This window comes from Macaca mulatta, chromosome X (assembly GCF_049350105.2).
Source record: "Macaca mulatta isolate MMU2019108-1 chromosome X, T2T-MMU8v2.0, whole genome shotgun sequence".
NCBI classification, from domain to species: Eukaryota; Metazoa; Chordata; class Mammalia; order Primates; family Cercopithecidae; genus Macaca; species Macaca mulatta.
Window position 1 is genome coordinate 86,219,631 of NC_133426.1, and position 21,119 is coordinate 86,240,749.

The window sequence follows — 21,119 nt, forward strand, 5'->3', positions numbered from 1 at the left end:
TGTTTCAAGAAAATGTTCAGCTTTTTACTGTCTTCATTGACTCACTGGTATTCAGGAGCATGCTTTTTAATTTCCATGTGCTGGTAGGTTTCCTAAAATTCCTCTTGCTTATTATTTGTAGTTTTATTTCATTTTGGTCAAGAAGATACTTGAAATTGTGTCATTTTTTTCCAATATTGTAAGATTTGTTTTATGATGTGACAGGTAGTCTATCTTTGAGAATGATCCATGTACTGAGGTGAAGAATGTGTATTCTGCAGCTATTGAAGGTGATTTTCTCTGGTGGTATATTTATTTATTTTTTTTTAAATTTATTTATTATTATTATACTTTAAGTTGTAGGGTACATGTGCATAACGTGCAGGTTTGTTACATATGTATACTTGTGCCTTGTTGGTGTGCTGCACCCATCAACTCGTCATTTACATCAGGTATAACTCCCAATGCAATCCCTCCCCCCTCCCCCCTCCCCATGATAGGCCCCGCTGTGTGATGTTCCCCTTCCTGAGTCCAAGTGATCTCATTGTTCAGTTCCCACCTATGAGTGAGAACATGCGGTGTTTGGTTTTCTGTTCTTGTGATAGTTTGCTAAGAATGATGGTTTCCAGCTGCATCCATGTCCCTACAAAGGACACAAACTCATCCTTTTTGATGGCTGCATAGTATTCCATGGTGTATATGTGCCACATTTTCTTAATCCAATCTGTCACTGATGGACATTTGGGTTGATTCCAAGTCTTTGCTATTGTGAATAGTGCTGCAATAAACATCCGTGTGCATGTGTCTTTATAGCAGCATAATTTATAATCCTTTGGGTATATACCCAGTAATGGGATGGCTGGGTCATATGGTACATCTAGTTCTAGATCCTTGAGGAATCGCCATACTGTTTTCCATAATGGTTGAACTAGTTTACAATCCCACCAACAGTGTAAAAGTGGGCAAAGACTTCATGTCTAAAACACCAAAAGCAACGGCAGCAAAAGCCAAAATTGACAAATGGGATCTCATTAAACTAAAGAGCTTCTGCACAGCAAAAGAAACTACCATCAGAGTGAATAGGCAACCTACAGAATGGGAGAAAATTTTTGCAATCTACTCATCTGACAAAGGGCTAATATCTAGAACCTACAAAGAACTCAAACAAATTTACAAGAAAAAAACAAACAACCCCATCAAAAAGTGGGCAAAGGATATGAACAGACATTTCTCAAAAGAAGACATTCATACAGCCAACAGACACATGAAAAAATGCTCATCATCACTGGCCATCAGAGAAATGCAAATCAAAACCACAATGAGATACCATCTCACACCAGTTAGAATGGCGATCAATAAAAAGTCAGGAAACAACAGGTGCTGGAGAGGATGTGGAGAAATCTGGTGGTATATTTAATGTGTTGCTTTTTATATTTTGTGTATCCATTGTATGTTTTTATATTTTAGCTTACCATAAGGGCTACAGATAATACTTTATACCCCATTATTTTAAACTGATGACAACTTAACACTAATTGCATAAACTAACAGAAAAAAATACTAATACAACTCAATGTTTTACCTTTGTCATCCCAATTTTTGACTTTTTCTTGTTTCTGTTTATACATCTTATTGTACTATGTCTTGAAAAGCTGTTGTAGTTTTTTTTTTATTGTTTTATCTGTTCATGTTTCTACTTAAGATATAAGTATCTCTAGTGGATGCTACTATTATGATGTTGTAATACTGTGTGCTTTCTTGTGTACTTGGTATTATTACCTGTGAGTTTTGTGCCTTCATAGGATTTCTTATCGCTCATTAACCTCCTTTTCTTTCAGATTGAAAAACTTCTTTAGCATTTTCTGTAGGACAGGTGTGGTGTCAATGAAATCCATCAGCTTTCGTTTTCTTGGGGTAGTCTTTATTTGTCCTTCATGACTGAAGGATGTTTTCACTGGATATACCATTCTATGTAAAGGTTTTGTTTTTTGTTTTTTGTTTTTTTCTTTTTTTCCTTCAGCACTTTAAATATGTCATGCCTCTCTCTAGGACTGTACGGTTTCCACAGAGGAGTCTGCTGTAGATATGTTGGACCTCCCTTGTATGCTTTTTCTTTTCTGTTTCTGCTTTTCAGATTCTTTCTTTATCTTTGACCTTGGAGATTTTGATTAATAAATACATTGATTAAATCTTTGGATTAAATCTTCATGTTCTATAACTTTCTTTACTTGAGTGTTATCTTTCTACCTATTTGGAAAGTTCTCTAATATTATCACTTTAAATAAACTTTCCACTTGATCTCTCTCTCTACCTCCTGTTTAAGACCAATAACTCTTAGATTTTGTTTTTCAGGCTATTTTATAGATTATCTAGGCACGTTTTATTCTTCTTTACTTTTATTTTTTTGTTTTCACTGACTGTGTATTTTCTAATAGCCTGTCTTCAAGCTCTCCAGTTTCTTCTGCTGCTTAACTAATTTTGCTATTAAGAGACTGATGCATTCTTCGTTATACCAGTTGCATTATTTAACTCTAGAATTTGTGCTTAATTTATTAATTTATTTTAATCTCTGTGTTAAATTTGTCTCACAGCATTCTTAGTTTCTTCTCTTTGTTATCTTGAATTTCTTTGAGTTTTGTCAATATGGCTATTTTGAATTCTCTGTCTAAAATGTCACATATCTCTCTGTCTCTCCAACATTGGCCACTGGTGCCTTATTTAATTTGTTTTGTGAGGTAATGTTTTCCTGGATTGTCTTGATGTTTGTGGATGTTTTTCAGTGTCTCAGCATCTGATATTTGGATATTTATTGTAGTCTTCAAAGTGTTGGCTTTGTTCCTGTCCTTTTTGCAAAGGCTTTCCAGGTATTCAAAGGACTAGAGTGTGGTGTCCTAAGGATTTTGTCACTGCAGCTGTATTTATGTAAGTGGGAACTCCAAGCTTAGGAATGCTGTAGTCCTTACACACTTCTAGAGGTACTGCCTTTGTGGTCTTCGATAAGATATGGAAAAATTATCTGATTTACAGACTGAGACTCTTGTTCTTTTACTTTCTCCCAACCAAACAGTTTTTCTGTCTGTTCTTAACCATCTGGAAATGAGAGAGGTATGGCAGAAACACCCCTGTGGTCACCACCACTGGAACTGCTCTGGGTCAGGTCAGAAGCCAGCACAGAACTGGGTTTATTCCCAAGGCTGCTGTAACCACTACCTGGCTGCCACTCATGTTTATTTAAGGCCCCAGGGCTCCACAATTAGCAGGTAGTAGAGCAGGCTAGTCCTGTGTTTTTACTTTTAGGGCGATGTCTTCCACAAGGCCCTGGGTGGATCTAGAGATGCTGTCCAGGAGCCAGGACCTAGACTTGGAAACCTGAGAAATCTACCTGGTGCTCTACTCTACTGCAGCTAAGTTGGTGCCAAAACCACAAGACAGAGTACTTTCCACTCTTCCACTTTCCTCAGGCAGAGGCATCTATCTCCCTGTGTCCACAACCAGCAGAAGACACCATGAGGAGTACTGCCAGGGTACTGTCAGTGTTCACTTAAAGCCCAGTGGTTCTTAAGTTAGCTTGCAGTAAATTATGTCAGTCCCGGGACTCACACTTCAAGGCAGTAGGCTCGCCTCCAGCCCAGAGTTGGTCTATAAATTCAATCTCAAATTCAAGGTCTGGAATTGGGAACCTGAGATACCTACCTGGTTTTCTTCTGCACTATGCCAAACTGATATCTAACCTGCAAGACAAAGTGCCCTTTACTCTTTTATCTGCTTTTCTCAAGCATAAGGAGTCTTTCCTCATAGCCATCATGTCTATAGTGTGCTGGGTCCACCTGAAGCTGGCATCTCTCAAAGTCTCCCCAAGGTTGATGGCATGTACTACCTGGTTACTAGTGTTGATTATTCAAGATCCAAGTGCTCTTTAGTCAGCAGGTAATAAATCCTGCTAGGACTGGATGTTTTCCTTCAAGGCAGTGGGTTTTCTTCTGGCCCAGGGTTCATCTGGAAATGTCATCCAAGAGCCAGGGCCGGGATTGCTAGATTTATGACTCTGCCAGTGCTACATACTACTGTGGCTGAGCTGGTATCCAAATTGCAAGACACAGTAGTCCTCTTTACTCTTCTGTTTCTTCTCCTTACATGGAAGAAATGGATCTCTTCAGAGCTATGAGCTGTTCTGCCTGGGGTTGGATGGTAAGGGGTGATCCAAGCACTCCCTTAGCCTCCCTGGCTGATGTCCCACTAGGTTACATGCCCCTGAAGTCCACTGGCTCTGTACCCAGCTCAGCACTATAAATTGCCTAGTTGTTTCAATTATTGTGGCCTTGACAGACTTTCATGTTTATTTAAGACTCAAGACCACTTTAGTCAGTAGTGGCAAGGCTTGCTGAAACTCAAGTTCTGACTGCTGTGACAGGTGATTTTCCTCTGGCTAGAGTTGGTCTAAGTGGTCCCTCCATAGGCATCGGCTGAGTCCTACCTGGTGTTGGCAGCACTGAGTTTCAATACAAAGTCCCCCATCACTGCATTCTCTCTCTTACAAATGCACAGGTTCTCACTCTGCACCACAGGGGAGAAATGACATTGCCAGTCTAAGACTGTCCTTCTGACCCTTTTCAGTGCATCTTTTAGTAATATTAAGTTAAAAACCAGATACTGTGGTCACTCAGCTGACTTTTGGTTCTTGTGAACGTGCTTTTTGTGTAGATAGTGGACCAATTTGGTGTTTCTGTGCGAAGGATGATTGGTGGATGCTTCCATTCAGCCATTTTGCTCTGGCTCCCCTTCCCCATTATTAATTAGCTTAGTCATTGACTTATTGTTTAGTTTTAGGACTTGTGTATTTTGGATAAGAGCTCCGTATGAGAAATATTTTTACAAATATTTTATATCATACTGTGGCTTTTCTTCTTATTCTATTGACGTTAACTTTCAGAAAGCAAAAGTTTTTGATTAAAAAAATATGTCCAGTTTATCTTTTTTGTATCATGGGTCACACATTTGGAGTTGCAGCTAAAAACTTACCACTATACCCAAGGTCATCTAGATTTCCTCCTTTTATTTTTTAGGACTTTTATAGTTTTGCATTACACATTCAAGTCTGTTATCTATTTTTTGTTCATTTGTGTGAAGAATGTAAAATCTATGCCTGGATTAAATTTTTGCAGGTGAATTTCCAGTTTCTTCAGCACCGTTTGTCAAAAAGACGATTTTCCTCCATTGTATAACCTCAGCTCCTTTGGGCCTTTGTCTAGTTTCAATTGATGTTATTTATCTGGGTCTGTTTGTAGGCCCTTATTGTCTTCCACTGATCTATTTGTCTACTGTTTTGTCAATACCACACAGTCCTGATTACTGAGGTTTGTAATAAGTTTTCAAGTCAGATACTGTCAGTCCTGTGACTATTCTCCTTCAGTATTGTGTTGGATATTCTGGGTCTTTTGTTTCTCCTTATAAACCTTAAAATCAGATTGTTAAGATTCCCACAATAACTTGCTGTGATGCTGATATGAATTTCTTGAATCTATAGATCAAGTTGAGAAGAATTGGCAATGAAATGTATCCCAATTTATTTAGTTTATTTTTAATTTCTTTCATCAGAGTTTTGTTGTTTTCCTCATCTAGATATTGCACATATTTTGTTAGATTTATACATATCTCATTTTGGGGGCAGTAATGTAAATGGCATTGTGTTTTAAATTTCAAATTCTACTTGTTTATTGCTGGTATATAGAAAAGCAATTGATTTTTGTATATTAACCTGTATTCCATGACTTTACAATAATTACTTATTAGTTCCAGCTGTTTTCTGTCTATTCATCAAGATTTTCTACACATACAAGTATTCCATCTGCAAACAAAGACAGTTTGATTTATTACCAATTTTCATGCTTTTTATTTTATTTTTTGCCTTATTGCATTAACTAGGACTTCACGTATGATGTTGAAAAATAGCAGTAAGTGAGGACATGATCTTAGTAAGAAAGCTTTAAGTTTCTCACCATTATGTATAATGTTACACGTAGGTTTTTTTGGATATACTATTTATTGAGTTGAGTACATTTTCCTCCATTTTTACTTTTCTGAACCTTTTTATTATGAATAGTGTAGGATTTTTTTCAAGTGGTTTTTCTGCAAGTGTTGATTTAATCATGTAATTTTTCTACTTTAGCCTGGTGACAGGATAAATTACATTAATTGATCTTTAAATGTTGAGCCAGCCTTGCATGCCTGGGATAAATTCCTATTGGTTGTGGTGTATAATTGTTATTCTATATAGTTAAATTAAGTTTGCTAACATTTTGTTGAGAATATTTGCATTTATGTTTATTAGAAACATTATCCTGGAACTGTCTTTTCTTGTAATGGATTTGTCTGATTTTGGTGTTGGGGTAGTGCTGACCTCATGGAATAAAAATGCATTTCATTTGCTTCTGGACTGCCGCTTTCTGTTTTGAAAAAAATATCAATTATTGATTCAAATTTTTAATAGATATATGCCCATGCAGATTGTCTATTTCTTCTTCTGTGAGTTTTGTCAGACTGACTTTCAAGAAATCAGTCCGTTTCTTGTGTATTGTCAAATTTGTTAGCATAAAGTTGTACATAGTATTTATTTGTTATCTTTCCCTTGTCCATAAATTATGAAGTTCTGTTTCCTTTTGTATTTGACATATTGGTGCTTTATATTCTCTTTCTTTTTTTCTTAGCTTGTGAAGAAGCCCATTGATTTTATTAATCCTTAAAAAACACTGCTTTGAGCTTCATTGATTCTCTCTATTAGCTTCCTGTTTGGCTCTAATGTTTATTATTTCTACTGCTTATTTTCGATTTTATTTTCTATTTTTTCTAGTATCATGAGATGAAAGCTTTGATTATTTCTTTTATATATGTCTTCTTTTCTAATGTATGCATTTTTAATACATTGTTTTACCATTTGAATAAAATACAAAAAAAAAATGAAAGCAGCATTCTTTAGAGGAACTGTCACCACAATCTTTAATATACTATTATTTTCCTTTAAATTATGCTTTTAAAAATGTATATGTTTGTTTATTGTTTTCTTCTCCTGCAATACAAATTGGGCTGTTTTTTCCTCAATCTTTTAATGTTAGCTTTGGGAGCAAATGTGAAGATTCATTATACAGGTAAACACGTGTCATGGGGGTTTGTTGAACAGATTACTCCATCAACCAGATACTAAGCCCAGCACTCAAGAGTTATATTTTCTGCTCCTGTCCCTCCCCACAACATCCACCCTGAAGTAGACTCTAGGGTCTGTCACTTCTTTCTTTGTGTTGATAAATTCTCACCATTTAGCTCCCACTTATAAGTGAGAACATGAGGTATGTGGTTTTCTGTTTCTGCATTAGTTTAGTATGGATAATAACCTCCAGCTCCATCCATCTTCTTGAAAAAGACATGATCTCACATTTTTAATGGCTGCATAGTATTCCATGGTGTGTATGTACCACATTTTCTTTATCCATTCTGTCACTAATGGGCATTTAGGGTGATTCCATGTTTTGCTATTGTGAATAGTGCTGCAATGAACATTCACATGCATGTGTCTTTATGGTAAAATGATTTATACTCCTCTGAGTATATACTACCGTTTACCTCAGTAATGGGGTTGCTGAGGTAAATGATAGTTCTGCTTTTAGCTCTTTGAGAAGCCATCATACTGCTTTCCCCAATAATTGAACTAATTTATACTCCCACCAACAGTGCATAGGGGTTCCCTTTTTCTCCACAACCTTAATAGCATCTGTTGTTTTTTGACTTTTTAATAATAGCCATTCTTAATGGCATGAGATGGTATCCAATTGAAGTTTTGATTTGCATTTCTCTAATGATCAGTGATATTGAGATTTTATACATATGCTTGGTGGCTGCATGTATGCCTTTTTGTGGGAAGTATCTGTTATGTCCTGTGCCCACTTTTTAGTGAGGTTGTTTGTTTTTCTCTTGTAAATTTGTTTAAGTTCCTTATATATGCTGGATATGAGACCTTTGTCAAATGCACAGTTTGCAAATATTTTCTCCCAGTGTGTAGGCTGTCTTTTTATTCTGTTGATAGTTTCTTTTCCTGTGCAGAAGCTCTTTAGTTTAATTATATCTCATTTGTCAATTTTTGCTTTTGTTGTGATTGCTTTTGGTGTCTTTGTCATGAAATGTTTGATCATTTCTATGACCGAGATGGTATTGTCTAGGTTGTCTTCCAAGATTTTTATAGGTTTGAGTTTTACACTTAAGTCTTTAATCCTTCTTAAGTTGATTTTTTTGTATGGTGTAAGTAAGGAGTCCAGCTTTAATCTTCTGTGTATGGCTAGCCAGTTATCTCAGCACCATTTATTGAATAAGAAGTCTTTTCCTTATTGATTGTTTTGGTTAGCTTTGTCAAAAATCAGATGGCCATAGATGTGTGGGCTTATTTCTGGGTTCTCTATTATGTTGCATTGGTCTATATGCCCATTTTTCTACTAGCATCATGCTTTTCTGGTTACTGTAGCCCTGTAAAATAGTATGAAGTTTGGTAACGATGCCTCCAGCTTTGTTCTTTATGTATAGGATTGCTTTGGCTATTTGTTTAAAAAAAAAAAACTGATATAAATTTAAAAATAGTTTTCTTCAGTTCTGTGAAGAAAGCCATTGGTAGTTTGATAGAAATGCATTGAATCTTTAAATTTTTTAAGGGCAGTATGTCCATTTTAATGATTTTTTTTTCTATCCATGATCGTGAGATGATTTTCCATTCATTTCCATTATCTCTGATTTTCTTGGCAGTGCTTTATAATTCTCATTGTAGAGATCCTTTGCCTCCTGAGTTAGCCATATTTCTAGGTATTTTATTCTTTGGGGTGCAGTTATCAATGGGATTGCCTTCCTAATTTGTCTCTTGGCTTGCCTGTTTTTGGTTTATAGAAATGCTAGTAATATTTTTACTTTGATTTTGTATCTTGAAACTTTGCTGAAGTTGTTTGTCAGCTGAAGGAGCTTTTGGGCTGAGACTGGGGTTTTCTAAATATAGAATAATGTTCTCTGCAAGCAGAGATAGTTTGACTTCCTCTCTCCCTATTTGGATGTGCTTTATTTCTTTCTCTTGACTGATTGTGCTGGCCAGGACTTTTAATACTATGAGAAATAAAAGTGGTAAGAGAGGACATTCTTGTTTTGTGCCAGTTTTCAAGGAAAATGCTTCCAGCTATTACTCATTAAAAGTGGGTTAGCTGTGGATTTTCTATAGATGGCTTTTATTATTTTAAGGTATGTTTCCTTAATATCTATTTTTAGAGGTTTTTTTTAAACATAAAGGAATGTTGAATTTTATCAAAAGTCTTTTCCACGTCTACTGAGATAAGAATGTGGTTTTAGTTTTTATTTCTATCTATGCAATGAATCACATTTATTCATTTGCACATGTTGAACAAACCTTGCATCTTGAGGATGAAGACAGTTGATTGTGAGGAATTAGCTTTTTGATGTGCTGCTAGATTCAGTTTGCAGGGTTTTTTTTTTTGTTTGTTTGTTTGTTTGTTTGTTTTTTAGTATTTTTGCATTAATGTTTATCAAAAATATTGGCTTGAACTTTTCTTCTTTTGTTATGTCTTTGACAGATTTTTGTATCAAGATGATGCTGTCCTCTTAGAATAAATTTAAGAAGAGCTCCTCTCTTCAATTTCTTGGAATATTTTCTGTAAAATTTGATTGTGAACTCATCAGGTCCTGGGCTTTTTTTTTTTTTAATAGATAGGCTGCTTATTACTGATTCAAGTTTGGAGCTTATTATTGCTCTGTTCAAGGAATAAATTTCTTCCTGGCCCAATCTTGGAAGGGTGTGTTTCAGGAATTTATTCATTTCATCTAGGTTTTCCAGTTTGTGTGTATAGAGGTGTTTATAGTAGTTTATGATGGTTGTTTGTATTTCTGTGTAGTCAGTGGTAACATTCCCTTTGTCGTTTCTAATTGTGTTTATTTGTATCTACTCTCTTTTCTTATCTATTAGTCTAGCTAGTGGTCTCTTTTATTATTTTTTTTTCAATAACCAACTGCTGGACTTGTTTATCTTTTGAATGCTTTCTTGAGTCTTCATTTCCTTTAGATCAGCTCTAATTTTTGTTATTTTTTTATCTTCTGCTAGCTTTGGGGTTGATTTGCTCTTGCTTTTCTAATTCTATCAGTTTTAAAGTTAGTTTCTTAATTTAAGCTCATTCTTACTTTTGCTGGGAGTATTTAGTGATATGAATTTCCCTCTTAACACTGCCTTTGCTGTATCTCAGAGATTCTGGTATGTTGTATGTTTGTTCTCATTATTTTCAAACAACTTTTTAATTTCTGCCTTAGTTTTATTATTTACCCAAAAGTCATTCAGGAGCATGTTGTTTAATTTCCATATAATTTCATGGTTTTGAGCGATTTTCTTTGTTTTCACTTTTATTTTTGTTGTACTGTGGTCTGAGAGTGGGTTTGGCATAATTTGTGTTCTTTTAGATTATTTTATGTTCAATTATGTGGTCAATTTTTGAGTATGTGACATGGAGCGATGAGAAGACTATATATTCTGTTGCTCTTTGGGCAGAAAGTTCTGTAAAGATCTGTCAGATCCATTTGGTTCAATGTTGAGTTTAGGTTCTGAATATCTTTATTAATTTTCTCCCTTGATGATGTGTCTAATACTGTCAGTGGAGGGTTAAAGTCTCCCACTATTATTGTGTGGGAGTCTATGTCTCTTCGTAGAGATCTAAAAACTTTGTTTATAAATCTGGGTACTCTTGTGTTGGGTGCATACATATTTAGAATAGTTAAGTCTTCTTTTTGAGTGGAGACCTTTACCACTATGTAACACCATCCTTCTTTGTGTTTTTTTTTTTTTTTTTTGCTTGTGTTTTTTTTTTTTTTTTTTTTGTCTTTGTTGGTTTGAAGTCTGTTTTGTCTGAATTTGGGATTGCAACCCTGCTTTTTTTCTGTTTGCTATTTGCTTAGTAGATTTTCCTGCATCCCCTTATTTTGAGCCTGTGGATGTCATTATTTGTGAGATGGGTCTCTTGAAGACAGCATACCATTGAGTCTTACTTTTTAAATCCAGTTTGCCAATTTGTGTCTTTTAATTGGGGCATTTAGCCCATTTACATTCAATGTTAGTATTGATATGTGTGGATTTGATCTTTTCATTGTGCTTTTAGCAGGTTATTATGTTGGCTTGCTCCTGTGGTTGCTTTCTAGTAAAACTGATCTGTGGGTTGCAGTGTATTTTTGTATTACCTGATAGTGGTCCTTGCTTTCTATATTTAGTGCTCCTTTCAAGATCACTTGTAAGGCAGGCCTAGTGATAACAAATTCCCTCAACATTTGCTTATCTGAAAAGAATTTTATTTTTCCTTTACTCAGAAAGTTTAGTTTAGCTAAATATAAAATTCTTGATTTAAGATTTCTTTTTCTCTTTAAGAATGTTGAATATTGGCCTCCAATCTCTTCTGGTTTGTAAGATTTCAGCTGAGATGTCTGTTATTAGCCTGATGCAGTTCCTTTTGTAGGTGATCTGCATTTTTTCTCTAGATGGCTTTAACATTTTTTCTTTCATTTCAACCTTGAAAACTCTGAGTATGATGTGTCTTTGTGATGATCTCCTTGTGTAAAATCTTGCAGGAGTTCTATGCTTTTCGTGGATTTGACAGTTGACCTCTCCAGTAAGGTTGGAGAATTTTTATTGATGATATCCTAAAATATATTTTCTAAGTTGTTTGCTTTCTCTTCTCTTCCTCTCCTTCAGGGATGCCAATGATTTCTAGATTTGGCCTCTTTAATCTCATATTTCTCAGAGATTTTGTGTATTCCTTTTCTACTTTTTAAAAACTTTGTCTGACTTTCTTATTTCAGAGAAGCAGTCTTCAAATTCTAAGATTATTTGCTCACCTTGGTTTATTCTGCAGTTAATACTTGTGGTTAAATTGAGACATTATTGTATTATTCAACTCTGTCAGACCCATTAGTTTCTTTTTTGTGCTGGTTGTTTCATGCTGTATTGCTTTATTGTAATTCTTAGTTTCTTTAGATTGAGTTTTGCTATCTTTCTGACTCTCAGTAATCTTCATCCTATCCATATTCTATTATTTTTATTTTTTTGAAACAAAGTCTTGCTCTGTCACCCAGGCTGAAGTGCAGTAGCATGATCTTGGCTCACTGCAACCTCTGCCTTCTAGGCTTAAGCAGTTATCCAGCCTCAGCCTCCCAAGTAGCTGGGACTGCAGGCAGGAGCTGCCATCTTGTCAAATTTTTGTATAAACATAAATATATATATATATATATATATATATATATATATATATATATATATTTGTAAAGATAGGTTTTTGCCATGTTGTCCAGGCTGGTCTCAAACTGTTGAGCTCAAAGTAATTCGCCTGCCTCAGGCTCCCAAAGTGCTGGAATTACAGGTATGAGACATCACACCCAGCTCCCTATCCATATTCTGAAATATATTTCTGTCATTTTAGCCAGCTCAGCCTGGTGAAAATCTCTTATTGGAGAGCATTGCAGAACAGGTGTGGTTGTTTGGAGGTGTCTATCAAGAAAAGTAATGAAGCAAGTCTCAATCATTTTAGGAGGTTTATTTGCCAAAGTTAAGCATGTGCACCCAGGAGACAGGTCTATGCCTTTCTCCAAAGATGATTTTGAGGGCTCCAAATTTAAAGGAGAAAGGGTGGGATATTGAGAAGTACACAATTTTCATGTAAGAGAAAGGTAAAGAAAAACAGTCATTCATGCCTTTATCTTTCTCAGTGAATCTGTATTTTTTACATAAGGTGACAGACAAATAGGGTAGAGAAAAAAATGCAGGGAATCTGCATTTTACATAAGATAACATAGACAAAATGGGGCAGGGGAACAAACAGATATGCATTTGTGTCTGGTGGGTCAAAGGTGACTGCACCTGTAAAGATAAGCTATCGATTTATATTGCCATGGTGAAATTTTAACAGAAGCACCTGAAAAGATCTTGAAACTCACTAGGAATTTCACTGTGGGCAAAATATGAAGGAGGTAAGTAGCTTTTCATCTTGTAGCCATCTTACTTAGGAACCAAAAAGAGAAGTCAGGTTCATGTGAAGCAGTTTCCAGCTTGACTTTTTCCCTTGGCTAAATGAGTTTGCAGTCCCAGATTTCAATTTTTTTCACATTACCCTCTTTGAAAAAAAAGTTTTTGAGAAAGCATTTTAAAAGGAATGTGAGTTCCTGGTCTCACGTTGCTTTTTTCTCCTTATTTGGGCTGTTTCTCATTGCTAAGATAGTTAATTCCTAGAAGTTCAGTTCCCATGTTGCTAGGAAGACTTATTCCTAGGAGATCTTGTCCCACATTGCTAGGAAGGCTCATTCCTAGGAAGTCATGTTCCATGAAGATAAAAAATAGGAGGAGAAAGGAAGAAAAACTGAAAGAAAAAAAAGAAGAAAAATATGTATATAGGGATTTAGGCCAGCTTTATAGCAACAAAAGGAAAGCAAACATGGAAGCTGAATCACTTTGTATTACTGCCTCCTCAATAAGAGCAATTCTTTGGGCAATCATTACCCTAGACCTTTCCATTGTACTTTGACTTATTAGCAAGCACATACCATAACAACCTTGTAAGCAGAAACAGGAAAGAACACAAATTATTATTATTCCTATTATAACCAATACCTTCTGCCACCAAGCTCCCCAAGATTCAAACCAACCACTCAACCAATTGATAAGTGAGGGTTGGGGTCAGACATAAGATATAAGTTTTTATATCAGTCATAAGTCAGGTTATGTTCTTCAATTCATCTGGAATATACACACAACATTTTGTTTTTATGATGTTGCAGGTCCCCTCTTGTGCTACCATGAGTGTATTTAAAGCCATATAGTTTTGCAGCACAGCTTTTCTCATAACCATGACCTCATTGTTCAGCAGGAAGATACTCATATGGCTATTATTCATTCAGGGTCTTTTAGGTATAATTCATTAAGGCCTGTATATGCCATATAACATCTTCAATACCTATCCTTGGCACAAAGATTGGAGCTAAGTGAGTATACCATTGAAATACTGAATCTGTCCAATGAGATTGTAAATAGAAAAGGTTTGCTGGTTTTGACAGGGTCTGAATTACTCATCTTTGTACCCAGCATACCCTAGGGAACAACATCCTAACCACCACCCTGGAGGTAACCATGGCCATAAGTTGGTGCCACATAGCCAACATGTCCCCTTTGGAGCTAGCAGATAAATGCCTGGTCGTTGCACCCAATCGGTGGCATGCCAGTTGGTGTGTTGTAATATGACAATGTTGTCACAGCATTCTCCAGATAGCCACCCTGTATCTCTCATATCATCTTAGAAAAAGCCAAGATTTGGTAAATAATTTTTCTCAGTGTGCTCCCCGAAGATAAGGTGCCTAGTCATGATCTGCAACCTGGAGATTTTGTCTATTGGAAGAGACATCTATAAAGGATTCCCTTCAACACTGATAGAAGGGCCCATGCCAGCTACTAATGACTAATCATATTGCTACAAAATTAGAGGGTATAGACTCATGGATTCACATATCTCATCTTAAAATGGGACAGCCTCCTGAGTGGACTGTAAAGCCCACCAAAGACCCTCACCTCCAGTTCATTAAACATCAACCTTCAATCCAGGATTAGAAGCAGACAACAGCTGTTGTGGACAGCTTAAACCCAAGCCATAGGACCAGGCCTGTGTAAAAAGGAACACCTATGTTTACATATTGCAATATGTTTCCCTTGAGAGAATTTGCATTGCTAATTTTTGTTGTCATACGCATGGACTTTCTTGTTAAAATTTCACAACGGGACAGGTGATGTTTTACAAAAGGGTTGGATCAGAGTGTAAGCAGCACTAGGGCAAGTGCTGTAGGCCAGGGAAAGTGAAATACCTCTGTGAACTTAGTCAGTTGTATTTTAATTATTCCATTGGTCCTCTCAACCAAGCCTGAGGACTAGAGATTGTAGTCACAATGAAAATGTTTAAATATGAGCCAAATTTTACAAATATTTTGAATAAACTAACCAGTAATGTGAGTTCCCTGTCACTGTGAAGCTCACAGGGGACTCCCCACAATAGAATAATTGTTTCTAGTAGGATGTTTCCAACTGTCATGGCTGTTGCTTGCCTGCAGGGAAAAGCTTCAACCCAATGGGAAAACATGCAGACCTTTATTAAAACATATTGTAACATTGAGATTATAGCAGCTGGAAAAAATCAAGCTGCCATGTCTCAAAAGGTCCAGCGAGAAGGAGAAAATGACCCTGGACCCCATGGAAGGGCTTTCCTGGTTTATATTGGGGACAAATAACCATTGAATGTAAACTTTTGTGCCGCTGTGAAGGATGATTTCCAGTAATATTGTTTACACCAGGGTGTCATTCCATCTGGATTGCAATGGGTTAGATCATGAACATATTCCACAAGTGGCACCTAACATCCCACTGGACTAATGGGTTTATTATTCGGTCTACACCATATTTCAATTTTGGAGACAATTATCTCCCTGCCTATTTCCAAGTAGATTTCTTTTTTGTAGGAGCTATGCTCTGGGTTTCTTTCAACATGTTTTTAAGTGTTTCAGGTTTTATGGTCATTTCCCAGATTGAAGCTCATGACTCGAATGCTGCTCTTTTAGCTGTAGCATCAGCCAGTTTGTTATCCTGACTCATTTTGAGTGATTTGGGATTTCTATAATTGCCAAATGTTTTGGTTTTAGAAGAGCTTCTGAAAGCTCTGATGCTTGTCCATTTTTTATGGGCTGCCCTGAGGAAGTTAAATATCCTGTCTCCTTCCATAGCATCCCAAATTCATGAGCACCCCAAAAGCATGGCAGCTGTTAGTATATATATTTGCAACTTTGTCTTTTTTCAATTGACAAACTTGGGTCATGGCAATCAATTCAGCCACTTGAGCTGATCTGGCTTGGGGAAGAGAACTGGCTTCAATTACCTTTAGTAAAGACACCACAGCATAGCCTGCTCTAAAATTTCCATCTTCTCCTCTTAAATAAGACCAATCTGTCTTAATAAGACCAATCATCATTATCCAGTGGCATCTCTTGTAGGACTGTCCTGGGGGTGAGAAGTCAGTCAGTCATCAGGACACAGACATGAACGGATTTGTCGAAAGGGCCCAGCAAGAGAGTGGCTGGATTAAGATTATTACAGTAGGAAATAGTAATATTGGGAGATGATAAAAACAAAATTTTAAAAGAGGCCAGCCCGTTGACAGACAGATGTTGACTATGATGAGAGTTTAGAAGGGTCTCAAGAGTATGTGGCACAAAATGGTAAGGGGGAACCCATAATTATTTCAACAGACTTGTACTAAAGGGCTGTGGCTGCTATTTTTCTTACACAAGGAAGCAGTCCTTGAGCTTCAGCCCTGAAGTCCAGCTGTTGGCTATAATAGCCTATAGGTCTCTGATGATCACCATGTTTCTGGGTCAGTGCCTCTGATGCAGTATCTCCAATTTTGTGTACAAAAATGGAGAAAGGCAATTTGTAGTTTGTGTGACCTAAGGATGGGCCATTAGTTAGAATTTCCTTTATTTGTTGTACAGCTGATTGTCCTTCTGGAATCCACACGATGGGATCAGATTGCACATTTTTAAGGTATGCATACAGAGGTTGAACCATAAGGGAGAAATTTCATATCCAGTTTCTACAGTAGCCTGCCAGGCCCAAAAAATACTCTAACTTGTTTCTTAGTGACAATCATTGAAAAAGCTAAAATTTATCTCACTCTGTCAGGGTTAATACTCAGTCCCTTGACCAAGATAATATGCCCCAAATACTTAACTTGCAGTAACTATAGCTGAAGTTCGTCTTTAGACACTTTGTGGCCCTTGGTGGCCATTTGAGTGAATATAGATTATCTTCCTGAGAGTAAGAGAGTGTGTTTGAATAAAGGAGAAAATCATCTACATACTGGATGAGTATTGAGCTCTGGGGAAAATTTAAATCCTTTAAATTAGCTTTTAATACTTGGGAGAAGTAACTGGAACTTACTGTATACGTTTGGGGCATTATAGTCCACATATTTTACTATTCTTTCCAAGTAAATGGAAACAAATATTGGCTGTCTGGATCTACAGGAATACTAAAGGAGGCACTGCAGAGATCCACAACTGAGAAATACTGGCTGATAGTGAGTATAGCTGACAGAAGTGTATATGGTTTGTGGACTACTGGGTGTCTGGGTACTATGATATTGTTCTTTGCCCTCAAGTCCTGCATAAATATCCAACCTCTCCCACTTGGGAAGGGAATATAGAGCTGTTGCAGGTATGTGTGCAGAGAATAATGAGTCCCTTTTTCAGATAATCTTATATGATAGTAAGAGACAGGATTAGCTGGATTTCCTAGGCTGACTACAAATCCCTAAACCTAGCTGGGAAGGTTACTGCATCCACCTTTAAACACAGGGCTTGCAACTTAGCTCACACCCGACCAATCAGAGAGCTCACTAAAATGCTAATTAGGCAAAAACAGGAGGTAAAGAAATAGCCAATCATCTATTGCCTGAGAGCACAGCAGGAGGGACAAGGATCAGGGTATAAACCCAGGCATTCGAGCCGGCAATGGCAACCCCCTTTGGGTCCCCTCCCCTTATATGGGAGCTCTGTTTTCACTCTATTTCACTCTATTAAATCTTGCAACTACACTCTTCTGGTCCGTGTTTTGTTACCGCTGGAGCTGAGCTTTCCCTCACTGCCCACCACTGCTGTTTGCCATCATTGCAGGCCCGCCGCTGACTTCCATCCCTCCAGATCGGGCAGGGTGTCTGCTCCTGACTCAGAAAGGCACCCATTGTCACTCCCAATCAGGCTAAAGGCTTGCCATTGTTCCTGCACGGCTAAGTGCCTGGATTCATCCTAATCGAGCTGAACACTAGTCACTGGGTTCCATGGTTTTCTTCCGTGACCCACAGCTTCTAATAGGGCTATAACACTCACCGCATGGTCTAATATTCCATTCTTTGGAATCTGTGAGGCCAAGAACCCCAGGTCAGAGAACACGAGGCTTGCCACCATCTTGGAAGTGGCCCACTACCATTTTGGAAGCAGTCTGCCACCATCTTGGGAGCTCTGGGAGCAAGGACCCCTGGTAACAAGAGTGGCAATTCCATTTATGGCTGCCTGTTGTAGAGGATATTGTTTAAGGTTGGGTAGGGGTTTCCTTGGGTCTATCTCCATCTTAATTGGAGTAGCTGAGAATATTTTCCCTGTATCTGTATTGGCTGAGACCATAAGTGGGAGTGGACATCCTTGAGCAAGCACTCTGCCTCTGGGGTTTACAGGAAGATTGAGGAAGCTAAAAAGAGTTTTACTCTTTTCTGCTCTTTATTCCAATGTTCTCTCTTCTCCTCTAATATTTCCTTCTCTGTTTCCATTTCATTTTCCTTGTCAGAAGATGACATTTTAACATTACTAGTACTAAATCATGGTACATTGTCAGGATGTTTTCTTAATTTGGTATTTTTGGTCTTCTGGCTCTAATTCTAAAAAAGTGTTTACCTTTTGATGAAAAAAAGAGGTATGGGCATTATGGATGCTGAGGAGATCATGGCCCAAAAGACTGACGGGGCCCCAGAACATATTAGAAACATGCGTGACTGACTGAGCCTGTCATATTTAGAGCCTACAGTGGAGGAACTTAACCTGGCAAACAGTAAGGTACAGGTTTGGACTTAAAACATAAGATGGTTTTATTAGACACACCCACCATATTAATTCTTTCATTACATCAAGGATTGGGGTTTATAAATAAGCCAATATTTATCAGAGATATTGTTGCACCTGTGTCAATTAACGCAGTTTTAAGCTTACGAATTGTTATTATATTAATCTTTCCCAATTTGTTTGTCAGGATACAATATTTGGAGAGTTGAAACCCTGTACTTCCTCGAAGAATTCCTACTCTTCCTGAGTTGCATTCTCCTACCTTTTTTTGTTTGTTTGTTTCAGTCTAAGGCAGTTCCTCTTAAGGTGTCCCAGTCTTTTACAGTACTAACAGACTGGGAGGGAAGAGTCCTCAAACCCAGGGAGCTTAAAATCTTTCTGTGGCTGAGAGGTTTGAGAAGTTACTTACTTTAGCTGTAAATGTATAACTTGGGCAATCTTCTGTTTTTCCTTTTTAATCATAGTGCAGGATAATTGGTAAGCTATGTAAACTTGTTCATTAGTTCTGGCCATGGCCCAATTTGTCATGTGACATTATACAAGATAAGCTAAATCACCCTCTAGTCCATGTAAGAAATTTGCATTTAATTATGTATCATTTCTATTTTTTTTCAAAGCAATTCTCTGACATCCCACAATATTGTCTTAAAGTTTTATCAAAACATGTGAAGTAATCTAAAACTGATTCACTTTGGTTTTGGCGGCATCGTTGGACTTGATTCCACAACGATTTGAAACACTGAAGGAATGATATTTAACAGAGCAGTTGCTCATTTTCATGCCTCTTTGTGCTTATCTTGTGGATTTTGGAGGGTTGATTGTTGTGATTTTATTGGTTCTTCAGGGGTCAAATCCGCAATAGGGTCTGACCACTGTGCTTTCCCCAGCCATTCCGTGGCTTTTGCTTCTGAGACCAACATGTGGACTAGCTCATAAAGATCTAAATGACATTGGTCATAGGTTCTGATGATGAGCTCACTTTTTCAGGCAAACCCAATTGGATCTTTATGGGGATCAGGACTGTTTTTTTAACTATGCCTTGCAACTCAGCCTTTGACCAGGTTTGGTAGACAATCATTGGGGTTCCCCTACCTATTACTAGTTGTTCCTGAAATGGGGTGATCATGAGAGCTGTCCCTGCAGGGTCACCCTTTTCCACACCTTTCAGATAAGAGGCTGCCACTGAGGCTGTCAGAAAATCATCGGGGGTAGGTCTTTGAAGTAAGACTACCTATTGCCTTCTGTTGAGTAAGTGGTAGACATGCAGGAGAAGGAGGGGCAGATCTTGTCTGGGAAGTTCAGAGAGGTCAGGATAGAGTGGGGTTGTAGGTGGAGGTGGGGGAGGTGCAAAGGGGGAAGTAAGGAATTTCCAGGATTTAAGATAGATAAAAGAAAGTTCTTGATTAGCATTTCTGAGTTCTTTGTTGGCATCCTGTAGGGAGATGAGGCAGTCTTCCCTGCTTTTGCTACTCTCCAGATACCACTGAAAGTAGCACTCCCATTTTGGTTGTTTAGTTTTTGTGCCTGCATTTTCCACCCTCATTCACAAGTACACGAATTTGGGCAGCTCAAAAAATCCCCATTTAGGACATTATAACTTAGGATCTGCTTTAGTTACAGTGGTCCACCTGATAAAATATTTGCATGATGATTCACCATAAGTATTTTGCATATACCTGGACAGTTTCTAAAGGGGGAATTTTATGTTCCACAGCTGCTCGGGTTTTAGCTAACTTGCCTCATTTCCCATAATTTAGAGTTCCCTTTTGGATTTGACCAAATCAGGACGTGTGTCAGACCCAAAATGTGCTGCTTGCAGACCTAGTTTTTCATGGACATTACTCCCTGAACTGGTTCAGTCCACCCGTGTCATGGCTACCTGGCACTGTGCCAGGGGCTCAAGGTGTGGGAGGGATCAACTCCTTATATGCACCTGCTGGCTTAGATTAGAACCTAAGTATGTTCTTCTAAGGGGGAAAACCTATTTAGAGCTGCTTCACGTCTTAGGGAGAGTTCCTCCCTGACACCCTCATGTGATTCTCAGTTGCCTGAGAATGCCCTGAAAGGCTGAGGGGAGCAAGGTGCTCTTATTTCTCTTATTTCTTTGGAGTGAAAGATTCCACACTCATGAGCTAAAGGATTCAGATTTGGTCAAATCCAATAGGGGAAAGTACCAAAACACACACACACACACACACACACACACACACACACACACACACACCCAACAAGGCAGAAACAAACAGCAAAACCGTTAAGCAAAACTAACGATGATCACACAAATTATATGATTTCTGAGTGCTCTAAGTGTAAGCAGAAATTAACACCAGTTGGTTAATGCTAATTTTCGTCATTTAAAAGAACCTGCAAGACAGAATCCCAAACCAGTTTCTTACCTAGTAATGGTGGCTCAAGCTTAAGATGGTTCTTCC